Below are 13,077 nucleotides of genomic sequence, written 5' to 3'. Positions count from 1 at the left end.
AGGACTTGAAAGTATCAAACCATTTTCAAATGAAGAATGACAGTAACGTGGGACTAGCCCTAATTTTAAGACTTAGCAACAAGAGTAACTAATTAAGACAAGATGATGTTATATAAGAATTAACAAATAGATAAGTGAAATAGAACAGATTCCTAGGAAATAGCAAAAATAATCTATTTTCAGCAAACAATAATGAAATTTCATACAGTAAAGGAAGACTACATTAAGAAACTGTCAACTGTAGTGAAATGTATATGCATATATAAATATAAAGACTGTAAACCTTCTAAAAAGGCAACTTCAATGTTTTGGGAAGATGACAGTTTTTCATGGTATACAAAAGACAGTTGCATAATTTAAAAAAATTTTTACTTCACAAAAATTGAAAGTTAATCACTTAAAGACTGTATGTAAACAAACTACAGTGTAAAAAAAATTTCCCATACATATATATATGACAAAGGAGTTGAATCCATAATACATAATCTCTATAGTTTGATTCAAAGGCAAGTCATTCCCTTGTGGGAAAATTACTCAAGTAAAACCTTCCCAAATGAAAGTATAGAATTTTCTAATAAGCATCAAACACCTAATAGTGAAATCAGTATGAGGAAAATGCAGGTTTATGTACCAGTTCATACCCATTAGAATCGCAAAAACAAGAAGACTTTAAATATTTTTGAGAGTATGGTAATAGAGGAACTCTGATATAGTACTGATATGAGGGTAAACTAATACAGACATTTTTGGAAAACTAATGGTTCCCTATAACCTTAAGCATGTGCCTGTACTAAATCTCCTCAAATTCACACCTCATTAAAGGAAAGCTTTGTATAACACTATAATGCCTTGTAAAAATGTCTGTGATAACTATATTATAAAAGCCGAATACTGAATTGTAATAAATTATCACATACACATGCAACGGATACCACTCATATCATAGGATACCACATCCTTGTGCAGTATAATAATACTCATTAATTCATTGCTGATAGGTTTAACAACAAGGATGATAACTCTCAGACTAGCCAGACATGAACAAATATGTATTATATGATACAATTCTATGTCTCTAGTATTTGAAGACGTGAAAAAATATCTACAATGAGACAAATTAGAACATTATAATTGTTCTACAGGCTTGGCCTTCTGGGATGGCTTGGCCTTCTGGGATGGTATAAATGCCCTTTCTCTTGACTTGAGTGTAGTTACTCACTTAATATCAGTGTGTCTTGCGGCCTATGAATTATACACCCACTGAAAAAGATTAAAGATACAGTCTTTGATATAGCCTGTCAGATAAACCTCTCCTGAGTTTTAGAAATCATGAACATTGGAACAAGTGTGGCATTTCTCAAGGCAAACCAAGTTCAGAGCAGTCATGGCTGATTTGCACTCTGTAGTCACACACACAAACACTCATATCAGACCCCCCCCCTCTGAATTTCTGCATTCTCCCAGCATTTTCACAACTTCTGCAGACCAAAGCTCAGGGTAGTCTTATAGTCTTAAACTGTGTTTTCTTATACTGCAGTTTCATCTGATTGTGCAATTTGTTTATATTCTCTGCATTTTTCTTCTAGCCAGCCTTTCCTTTATATTCTCACTGCTGTCTAACTCATTGTTAACATTTATCTCCTTTTTTCCTTACTGCAGGTACTGTTTCTATATGCGCATTCAAAACACACTCCTCATCAAAATCCATATGATACAAAAATACTTCTAATAGCAACAAGGCAATCTAGAGCAAAATTTAATGTTTGTTATTCTGGAATTCTCATTCTAGTTTTATCCTCTGACTCCATAAAATTTCCATTTCAATCTCCAGTGTGCCATGATTTGTCTCATCTGTAATTTTTAGCTCAGTATGGCAAAAGAATACAGTTTTCATGTTTATTTGTACCTTTTTAAAAGGCATTTAAAAATAATTAGAATCCAGTGTAATAAGTGCTGTGAAGTTGTCTCATCTCACAGTAGGTGTTGGTCAGTGCATTAGTCAGTGTGATTATTGTGATGGTTGATTTTGGATGTCAGCTGAACTGGATTACTACACAGTCAGATAGCTGGTAAAACATTATTTTATTTTCAGTGATTTATTAGGCACTGAGCCCATCTTTCTTCTGCTGGAAGGAAAACCCAGATGGTTTGGCATTTGGTTAGAACTATTGGCTGTTCTAAGTGTGTCCATGAGGGTGTTTTTAAAGGTGGTTGGTATTTGAGATTGTGGACTGAGTGGGGAAGCGCTGTTCTCGTTGTAGTTGAGCATCATCCAATCAGCTTGGGGTCCAGATGGAGCAAGAAGGCAGAAAGAAGGCAAATGTACATTCTGTGTCCAAGATGAAGACACTTTTCCTTCTGCCCTTGCATGTCAAAGCTCCAGGTTCCCAGCCCAAAGGCTGTATGACTCACACCAGTGGGTCCCTAGGTTCTGGGCTTTTAGCTTTGGATGAAAGAGAGTTATTCCACTGGCTCAGTTGGGTGCTAAGGGCTTCACATTTGGACTGAGTCATGCTGTGGGCTCTCCTGGTTCTCTAGCTTGTGGATGGATCATCATGGGACTTCTCAGGCTTTATAACTGAATGGGCCAATTACCTGGTATGTCCCATGCAGATACATAAAAATGAAAGTAAAGGTACTTTAAAGAGTTAGATAGCATGATTGTGATCAGATCTCGATCTGCTGGGTAGCCCAACAAACTGGAGACCCTGGGAAGAGTTGATAAAGTAGCACAAGTTCCACGTGTCCTGATGGCAGAATTCTCTCTTTGCTTGAGGAATCCAGATCTGGGTTTTTTTGTTTGTTTTTAAAGATTTTGGTTGACTAGATAAGATTCACTCACTTTATAGAAGGTAACCTTCTTTATTGAGATTAAATATTGTTCTTTTGGTTCAGATGTTAAAGCCAGATCATATATGTTAGTCCTCTGGGCCCAGCCAAGTAGAAAAATAAAAGAAACAATCCACGTAACCTGCCCTTTACTTAGCTAGACCTTAGCTCTGGGTCTTAGAAAGCATTGGTAAGGCCCAAAGTCATCCAAGTTCAATCATGGTCTGTAATCACTTTGTTCCACCTTGGTAGATTGTATTCCATTTGTTGGTTAATCGTAAGATTCAGTTCTTCGGGTTGAAGGACTGAGGACTTCTCTTCTGTGTCCTATTGACTGCAGCCTCAGAAACTTCCATCTGTTCCAAGGTTTATCCATAGAGTAGTACACATCATGGAATCCATCATCAAGAGAAGGCAAGAGGCATTTGATTTTCCATCACTTTTGTCATATTCTAATTCTTTAGTCATCAATAGATTAGCTAATATTCAAGGTACATGGAGTAGGCAGGGTAAGTAGATACATGATGGGGTAAAAAGTTGTGCAAAGTCAGGAAACAAGTAGTATATGAATTAGACTTCCTAGAAGACTTTGATTAATCTTACCTGGAGGTGAGGGGAAAGGGGAGAGTCTTTTCCAAACACGAAAATTATAGGTGAAAAGGCCCAGGGTTGAGAGAGGGCATAGCTGTAAGGAGAATGGTAATTGTTCAGAGTAAAAGGAGGAACACTGTGTCCTCATGAGGCAGAAATATATATAGCAGCACAGCTGTGAAATTCTTCAACTCAGTGGAGTTTGTGTTATGTGATGTCTCCAGTATGTATAGTGTTTGCTTTTGCAGTGGTGGCCCAAGTTATTGAACCGCAGCAGCCAAATGCAGTTCTGGGACACCTAGTAGTGAGGCAGGTGGTCCTGTGCAGAAACTCGGGGGTCCCATGGAAGCCATGAGTTTTTTCCTCAAAATAACTCAAGGGTGTGATATTCTGAGGTTGTGATGGATGTAGTGGTCTTGGCAACTTCCAGTCCTCCGTTGTCTTGATTCCGATTTATGCTATCTAACATGCTTCTGTGCCTCGTAATCCTGATACTGACTGGTTGCTTGCTGATGCCTAGGTATTCCATCATCAACACTTTTTTTTTCATTCTTTACATGATCAGTTTGAGAATTTCCCAAATCCTACATTTTGCTTCCCTTTCAATTGTAACTTCTGCCAACGCATTTCCATCATCTTGCATTTTACAATAAGCAGTTAGCAGATTGTACAGAGCACTCTGAGTGCTCTTCTGAATAGAGATGCTGTCTCAACCACATATCTTAGTTCACTGCTCTTATGCATTCCAGAGAATTCATAATTTTGCTACTTAAATGAAAATAACATTGGCCCTTCCTCCAGTTTCCAGCATCCTATGTTCCTGAGAAAGCAGCCTAATAAACCTTCATGTTCTTATTTGTATCAACATTTTATTCACAACCACCTGAGCAATCTCAAAGAAGAATGAGCCTTTCTATACAGTATTCCTTACCTCCTGAGCCCTATTTCTGCTTTCTCTATTGCTGCTTTCAGCACCATGTGTGGCTGTTCCCAGAAATCATCTTAAAACTCATCCAGCCCATACCTACTATTACCCAAAGTCATGCCACATCTTTAATTGTTTGTTATAATTGCATTCCACTTTAGTGGTACCAGTTTATCTTAGTTCATTTGGCACTGTTTTGACAAAATATCATGGGATGGATATTTTACCAAAAAAAGTTATTTTTTCATAGTTCTGGTGGTTAGGAAGTCTAAGATCAAGGTTGTCTCGTTCGGATTGCTGTCTGCTTCCAGATGATAGTGAGGTGGGAGGAACACTTCATCTCATCAGACAGAAGAGCAAGATACTAAGTACCAAATGAAGCCTTTTTTTATCAGACTTTAACCCCTGTTGAGAAAGAAAATCTCATGGCCTCAGCACCTTCTGAAAATTCTACCCCTGAAAATTCTACACGCTGCAACATATCGATTTTGGAGGAGGGATTCAAACCATAGCACTGCCCTTAAGCAGATGTTCTCAGCCATAGCACTGCCCTTAAGCAGGTGTTCTCAGGCTAGGAAGCAAGACTAGGATTGGAGGATTTAAGCTACTGTGCCTTGCTCTTCTGTTCAGTATATGCTTACATGGGTCTCCAAGTTAGTACATCATTGTATGAATATGGCAAGGGCAATGTGGCTTGTCTCAGCTAGCCATTAAAAAGGGAGTGTATTCAGAGAGTGTGCATTTTAAATCCATAACTGGTGAGATGTCTGTCAAGCTCCTTTTGATTAAATAGAACTCAAAATATGGAGGAAGTAGGAATTTGCTAATGCAATAAGGCAACAATTCTAAATGACTGATGGTAAGTCAAACAGAGGTTTAGTTTTCAAGACTTGTAGAGAATCACAGCCATCATCATTTTGCAGTTCTGTGTTAGTAACAATACAGCACATCTATGCCTTGCACTTTGTCGAAGAAAAAGGGTGTATGGTTTCTCTCCACAGTGACAGACATGTTTTCTTGAACAATACCCAGTAAAGGTCACATTGACGATTTGAGTCACAAACTCTATGATTTAAATTTAAAGCTCAGTTTAAAAATGGTATGTGTAGGGCTTGCCAAGTTCCATTAAAAGCCACAGTGTCATTTTGGATTATAGTTGAATAGAACAGGGACCTATGGGACAATGCACCTCTCTTAGCTGCAGTACACAGCCCTTCATCTTTGCCTTGTTTCCCAGCTGCGTGATTGTGGTAGCAATCTATTCGTAGCACAAAGTTTTGGAAAATAATCTCTTATTTCTCGAACTTTTTTTTTTGTTCCAAAATGCCTTATTTTTTTACTTTTCCATTACCACCAGAGGATGCATATTTGCTGGAAGTTCATCTTACACAGTGACTTCCTCACTGACAACCTGCTGTACTCCTGCCACCCGTCCAGAAGCCCTAAACCATTTTACCCTCTCTGCTGGCACATATGCTTTGTTGTACAAGCAGAACACTACTGTTTCCTAACATCCCAGACTCTGTGCTTCACAGTCAGAGCATCTTACACAATCCTCAAAACAGTCTCCAATGAAAATGTGTCATGTACCTGAGGAAGCTGAAGTTAAAAAACTCAAGTGTGTTGCTCAAGTCATATGGCTAGGTGATGAAACCAGAGTACTGCCAACAGTCTGATTCTAAATCCCATTCTTTAAATACTAATTGGTACCAAATTTTGGTATCTTAATTGTATCCCTTCATAAGACAGTAAGTTGCTGCAGGAAACATCTGTTTCTTGGAATCCTCTGACATTGATTGACTCATTAGTATCCAATAAATAATGGCTGCTTGAATACTTGCAAATTACCATTGGGGTTTCCTGGCAAACAGGTCCTTTAGTTTAGACATAAAACATGACACTTGCCTGTACATTATATATAAAGAAAATTAACGTTAGTATATTCAATTTTAGGAAGAGTTCCTAGTTATTTTTCATTCTTGCCACTTAGGTTATATATTTTGGTACTTTGCTCCCTTATTTCTTGTCAGACTCTTCTTTGATGCAAAGGTAAACTGTCTGTGTTTTGCTGTTTGTTTCTTTTTTTTTTTCTTGTAAAATCCTAGACTTGAGTTCTGCAGAACTTGAAAAGACCATCAATCATTTTCCCCTGTATTTTCATGTTTTAAGCTTCTGTTGTAAAAAAAAAATGCACTCAAAATGTTAAAAGTTATGCATGACCTTCACAACTGTATCATTTTCCTGCACATTGTAGAAATGGGCTGAAAGTTCTAATACCCAAACAAAAGTCCAGAGCATGAAAAGCTGGGACTTTGTGTGCACTTTGGAAATGTCTCATTGGTGAGCACTGACCCTGAAACATGCTGTGAAAGTACATTTTGGGAGAGCTTGTTGGGGAAAGTTGTGGGACTGACCACCAGGAACGTATAGATAATGGACTACAAACAGGAGTAGGAATCCAGATAGAACCCTGTTGTGCCGTGCTCCGTCACGTTCAGCCAGTAAGACGGACGTAGCCACAGGGGAATGTGGCAAAAGCACTCAGTGACATCCACAGAGGATGTGAGCCATGTTGCTAACTGCATTAGGAAAGCTAAGTGTTCTCTTCCACCCAGACAACAGAGGAACTATGAGTCACATGGAGAGGCCAGAGGAAGGTGAGACATTTTCATTACACATGAACTCTGATGTAGCACAGACCACACACTTGTACCATATGCAAAGGAGCACCTTGATTTCCAATGAGCCATCTCTCTCTACCTAAAGAGGAAAAGTGGGAGGAAAAAGCACACTACCTAAACCTGAAAGTTTGTTATTGTGCCTGATTGAACCTGACAATAATTTATATAAAATTAAAATTAGGAAAGATGATCTCTGCATTGATTTTGTAATGCTTGTGTTAATTGAGTATATGGCAGCATTATCTGCTCTCATAAATTCTGTTTCGGAAATATTTTCCTATGATCACATACACCACAGTGGGAGGCGAAGGAATGAGCCAGCTAACTCCTTTGACTTGAGCTCAGCCATCCTGTGTTAAAGTTTTCACATCTGTAAAACAGAGCCAGGGCTCTCAAAATTGAGGGCTTTTGTGCAGATCAAAGAGTCCATGTGTACTAAGCACCAAAAATAGTGCTTGTTGTGAGCTAGACACTCAGGAAACACTGTTGCTGCCTGGGTGCTCATAGACCCAGCATGATTAGATGGCATGGGTGCAGGGGAGGAGGAGAAGTGATGCTTTGTTACAAATGATTTCTCACCATTAGAATTTCTAAATGCAGTACTGAAGGGTTAATGGTTACCCTGTTGTTGATAGGGTTTGGGGGGAGGTTGTGGTACAAAATTAATAGACGTTAGTAACATCATGCATTAGTACCTTGGGAATCCAAACAGTACTTTTTTTATTGTGATGGCTAGGACTGGGAGTGATGGCTGGGGCTTGGCCATTTTCTAATGGTGTGCTTTTCTTTGCTTCCAGCAGCATCTCGCATGTCAGAGCTGCACTTTCTTCGAAGGGACTTTCCTGGTGAACAGCTTTCATCTAAAAGACTGCTATAAATAAGTTGTTTCAGTCAAGTCCCCCCAAAGCATATTTGTCTTCTGATCTTCTGTCATTTGCAAGGTTTGTATTAATTTCTTTTTATTTTTACTCCTGTAGTTACTTTGAATTTTGGATTTAGATTATTCACATGTTCTAATCCTTTGATTTTATTGCAAGATAAATATAAATGAAAAGAAACATACCGTTCTATTTGTCACATTAGTGTATAGTATTTTGTATTTGTGTTCATAAAATTTAACGTGGATTAACAAATTGGGATTAAGTTTCTACATAGATGATAATTTCATTAAGTTAATACCTTATGGATAAATTATTTTGTGACTATCGAAAAGGACAATAGTATTTGTCAATTTCAACCAGTCTTACGATATTTTCCCAATTATGGAATTTCAATGGAGAAAATGTTTATTTCAACTAGGGTCCTTACCTTATGTTTTATTAATGATGGAATGAGGTTGGCTTGGGATTATGTGTATGTGTGAATTAACAGTTTAGAAAATAACATTATTGCTTAAGGAAAAAGTCTGCTATCAGAGCAAGCACTTTCATTTTGGAAATGTGTTTGCTGTTGAAGTAGTACCAAGAAGAGCACTTTTATTTTGAAGTCACTTTTTGGCAGACCTAACCAAAAGTTCCATTCACCCCATCCATCCTTCACAACTGGAAAAAGAGGGTGTAGGGTAAGGCTTAGTACACTGAGTGGATGAGAACAAAATAAAGAACAAAAGAGAAGGAACAAGGTAGGTTCCAGCCTGACATGTCTTTCCCAAAGGCACTTATTTCATTTGGTGCGACTTTTATTCTGTCCACGGTGACAAATGTTTTCTCCCTTAATGGCCCTTTACTGTGGTTTTACTTTTTTTTATTTCTTTTATTTCTACAGAGAAATCAAAGTAGATTTTACTGCAGTACTGGGCTAAATTCCAGCTTCCTCGCTGTACCCTTCCTGGTTGGGCTTCATGATTAACTTGGCAGGGAGTGTTTATTATGGAATGTGGTAGCTGGGAAGCGATGCCTCCGTCTTCAACTCTGCAGATTGTATCTTTGGTAGAATATTGCAGTGTGCAGAAGCTAAGGGCTGAGCCCATAGAAACACAAGTGTTGGAAAGAACCTAGGAAGCTACCTAAATGCTCTCCCTAGGCTACTGGTAAAGACGATAGAACTGTGAGAAACCAGTAAGAATGTGGTTTTTTTTTATTTTGTTTTTAAATATCAATATTGTTTTTATTAGAAAGTCAGAAGTACAGAGAGGAAGAGAGACAGAGAGCAAGATCTTCCATCTGATGATTTACTCCCCTAGTAGCTGCTACGCCTGGAGTTGTGCCAATCGGAAGCCAGGAGCCAGTAGACTCTTCTAGGTCTTCCATGCAGGTGCAGGGTCCCACGACTTTGGGCCATCCTCGACTGCTTTCCCAGGCCACAAGCAGGGAGCAGAATGGGAAATGGAGCCAGCGGGTTAGAACCGGTACCCATATGGGATCCTGGCGCATGTAGGCAGAGGTCTTTAGCTGCTAGGCTACTGCACTGGGCCGTGTCATTTTAGTTTTAAAACTTTTGATTAAAATATAATGTTATATGGGTCACAGTGTACTATCTTAATACATATACACACATTGAAGCAAATCAAAGTAGGCGACAAGCCTTCCATTTCTTGACTATTTTTTTCTCTGTATGCAGAGCCTGCATAGGAGACTCATAGCCTCCTTCTATTCTTTTTTAAGATTTATTTATTTTCATTGGAAAGGAGATTTACAAAGAGAAGGAGAGGCAGAGAAAGATCTTCCTTCTACAGTTCCCTGCCAAAATGAACACAATGGCCAAAGCTAAGCTGATCTGAAACCAGGAGCTTCTTCCAAGTCTGCTAAGGGGTGCAGGATCCCAAGGACTAAGGCCATCCTCTGCTGCTTTCCCAGGGCACAAGCAGGGAGCTGGATGGGAAGTGGAACAGCCAGGACAGCAACCATGAACTGGCATCCAAATGGAATGCTGGTACATGTAGGCAGAGGACTATCTTGTTGAGCTATCATGCCAGACCCTCACTCCCCACATTCTTTATATGGCATCTAATACTGGCTTTGATTATTTCAGTCATTCTGCAGCACAATGGGACACTGGAACTTGATGTTTCTCTTTGTTTTAGTTCTTATTTATACAACCCCATGCCATCAGTGATAGCACCACCTTTTCCAGCCTCTAGTAATCCATATTTTAATTTGAATTTAACCTCCTTTTTTCACTTCCACTTAAGAGTGAGAACATGCAGCATTTATCTTTCTCTGTCTGGCTTCCTTTATTAAACACAAACATCTCCAGTTTCATCCATTTGGCTGCAGTTGTCATGATATTCCTATTGTGGCCAAATAATATTCCATTGTGTATTTATACCAAACCTTCTCCATCTATTCATCCACTGATGGAGTTATAGCTTGATTCAGTATCTTGATTATGATATAAAGTGTTGCAGTGTACATAGGAGAACAAGTATCTTTTTGGTGTGCTAATTTCCATACCCTGTGACATACATCCAGAAGTAGAACAGGAGGGTCATATACTTTATATGTTTGTAGTGTTTTGTGGAACCTCCATACTGCTCTCTGTGAAAGCTCAACTAATATTCATTCCCACTATCGGTGTTTGTGAGCTCTGTTGTCTACACATTCTTGCCTGCATTTGTTATTTTTTGTCTTTTGGTAGCAGCCATTCAAACTGGAGTGAGATGACTCTGATTTTTATTTCAATGTTTCTGATGTCTGCTAATATTGATTTTTTAATATTAGGTTCATATTCAGAGTTTTTTTAAACAGAGTAAAAAACACGGAGTAAGTCTGTTTTAGTCTTGTACATTTGAATATCCAATGTGCATTCAGGGTCCCTATGCTGTGCCTTTAGTCTGCTTGTCATTTGTATGTTAGTACCATGTGTTTGGTTACAGTAGTTACCTAATATGGCTTGAAACATTACAGTGTTGTGATGCCTCCAACATTATTCTTATTGTTCAGGATTACTTTGGCTGTTTGAGGTCATTTGTATGAATGTCATTTGTATGAATTTTTTATCGTTTCACTATCAATGAAGAATGCCATTGGTGTGCCTTGCACAATAGCCTACTGGCTAAAGTGCTCACCTTGCAACCACCTTGATTATTTCAGTCATTCTGCAGCACAATGGGACACTGGAACTTGATGTTTCTCTTTGTTTTAGTTCTTATTTATACAACCCCATGCCATCAGTGATAGCACCACCTTTTCCAGCCTCTAGTAATCCATATTTTAATTTGAATTTAACCTCCTTTTTTCACTTCCACTTAAGAGTGAGAACATGCAGCATTTATCTTTCTCTGTCTGGCTTCCTTTATTAAACACAAACATCTCCAGTTTCATCCATTTGGCTGCAGTTGTCATGATATTCCTATTGTGGCCAAATAATATTCCATTGTGTATTTATACCAAACCTTCTCCATCTATTCATCCACTGATGGAGTTATAGCTTGATTCAGTATCTTGATTATGATATAAAGTGTTGCAGTGTACATAGGAGAACAAGTATCTTTTTGGTGTGCTAATTTCCATACCCTGTGACATACATCCAGAAGTAGAACAGGAGGGTCATATACTTTATATGTTTGTAGTGTTTTGTGGAACCTCCATACTGCTCTCTGTGAAAGCTCAACTAATATTCATTCCCACTATCGGTGTTTGTGAGCTCTGTTGTCTACACATTCTTGCCTGCATTTGTTATTTTTTGTCTTTTGGTAGCAGCCATTCAAACTGGAGTGAGATGACTCTGATTTTTATTTCAATGTTTCTGATGTCTGCTAATATTGATTTTTTAATATTAGGTTCATATTCAGAGTTTTTTTAAACAGAGTAAAAAACACGGAGTAAGTCTGTTTTAGTCTTGTACATTTGAATATCCAATGTGCATTCAGGGTCCCTATGCTGTGCCTTTAGTCTGCTTGTCATTTGTATGTTAGTACCATGTGTTTGGTTACAGTAGTTACCTAATATGGCTTGAAACATTACAGTGTTGTGATGCCTCCAACATTATTCTTATTGTTCAGGATTACTTTGGCTGTTTGAGGTCATTTGTATGAATGTCATTTGTATGAATTTTTTATCGTTTCACTATCAATGAAGAATGCCATTGGTGTGCCTTGCACAATAGCCTACTGGCTAAAGTGCTCACCTTGCAACCACCTTGATTATTTCAGTCATTCTGCAGCACAATGGGACACTGGAACTTGATGTTTCTCTTTGTTTTAGTTCTTATTTATACAACCCCATGCCATCAGTGATAGCACCACCTTTTCCAGCCTCTAGTAATCCATATTTTAATTTGAATTTAACCTCCTTTTTTCACTTCCACTTAAGAGTGAGAACATGCAGCATTTATCTTTCTCTGTCTGGCTTCCTTTATTAAACACAAACATCTCCAGTTTCATCCATTTGGCTGCAGTTGTCATGATATTCCTATTGTGGCCAAATAATATTCCATTGTGTATTTATACCAAACCTTCTCCATCTATTCATCCACTGATGGAGTTATAGCTTGATTCAGTATCTTGATTATGATATAAAGTGTTGCAGTGTACATAGGAGAACAAGTATCTTTTTGGTGTGCTAATTTCCATACCCTGTGACATACATCCAGAAGTAGAACAGGAGGGTCATATACTTTATATGTTTGTAGTGTTTTGTGGAACCTCCATACTGCTCTCTGTGAAAGCTCAACTAATATTCATTCCCACTATCGGTGTTTGTGAGCTCTGTTGTCTACACATTCTTGCCTGCATTTGTTATTTTTTGTCTTTTGGTAGCAGCCATTCAAACTGGAGTGAGATGACTCTGATTTTTATTTCAATGTTTCTGATGTCTGCTAATATTGATTTTTTAATATTAGGTTCATATTCAGAGTTTTTTTAAACAGAGTAAAAAACACGGAGTAAGTCTGTTTTAGTCTTGTACATTTGAATATCCAATGTGCATTCAGGGTCCCTATGCTGTGCCTTTAGTCTGCTTGTCATTTGTATGTTAGTACCATGTGTTTGGTTACAGTAGTTACCTAATATGGCTTGAAACATTACAGTGTTGTGATGCCTCCAACATTATTCTTATTGTTCAGGATTACTTTGGCTGTTTGAGGTCATTTGTATGAATGTCATTTGTATGA

The 13,077-nt window shown here is 38.2% G+C and overlaps 1 protein-coding gene across 10 annotated transcripts in view; it reads left to right on the top strand.

The window, feature by feature from the left end:
- The window catches only part of ENOX1 (ecto-NOX disulfide-thiol exchanger 1), a 487,830-nt gene that overhangs the window by 198,327 nt on the left and 276,426 nt on the right, over nt 1–13,077 (top strand). For 8 of the 10 annotated variants that reach the window (XM_058670707.1, XM_058670708.1, XM_058670710.1 and 5 more), the window contains one exon: nt 7,827–7,967. The gene's annotated coding sequence lies outside the window, so the exon portion shown is untranslated. Of the gene's footprint in view, nt 1–7,823; nt 7,968–13,077 lie in introns of all 10 variants that reach the window. The other 2 variants (XM_058670702.1, XM_058670703.1) reach the window with 1 other exon arrangement.

The sequence above is a fragment of the Ochotona princeps genome, chromosome 12 (genome assembly GCF_030435755.1).
Source record: "Ochotona princeps isolate mOchPri1 chromosome 12, mOchPri1.hap1, whole genome shotgun sequence".
NCBI lineage: Eukaryota > Metazoa > Chordata > Mammalia > Lagomorpha > Ochotonidae > Ochotona > Ochotona princeps.
Note: the sequence above shows the minus strand (reverse complement) of the source record. Positions and strands in the feature narration are given on the sequence as shown.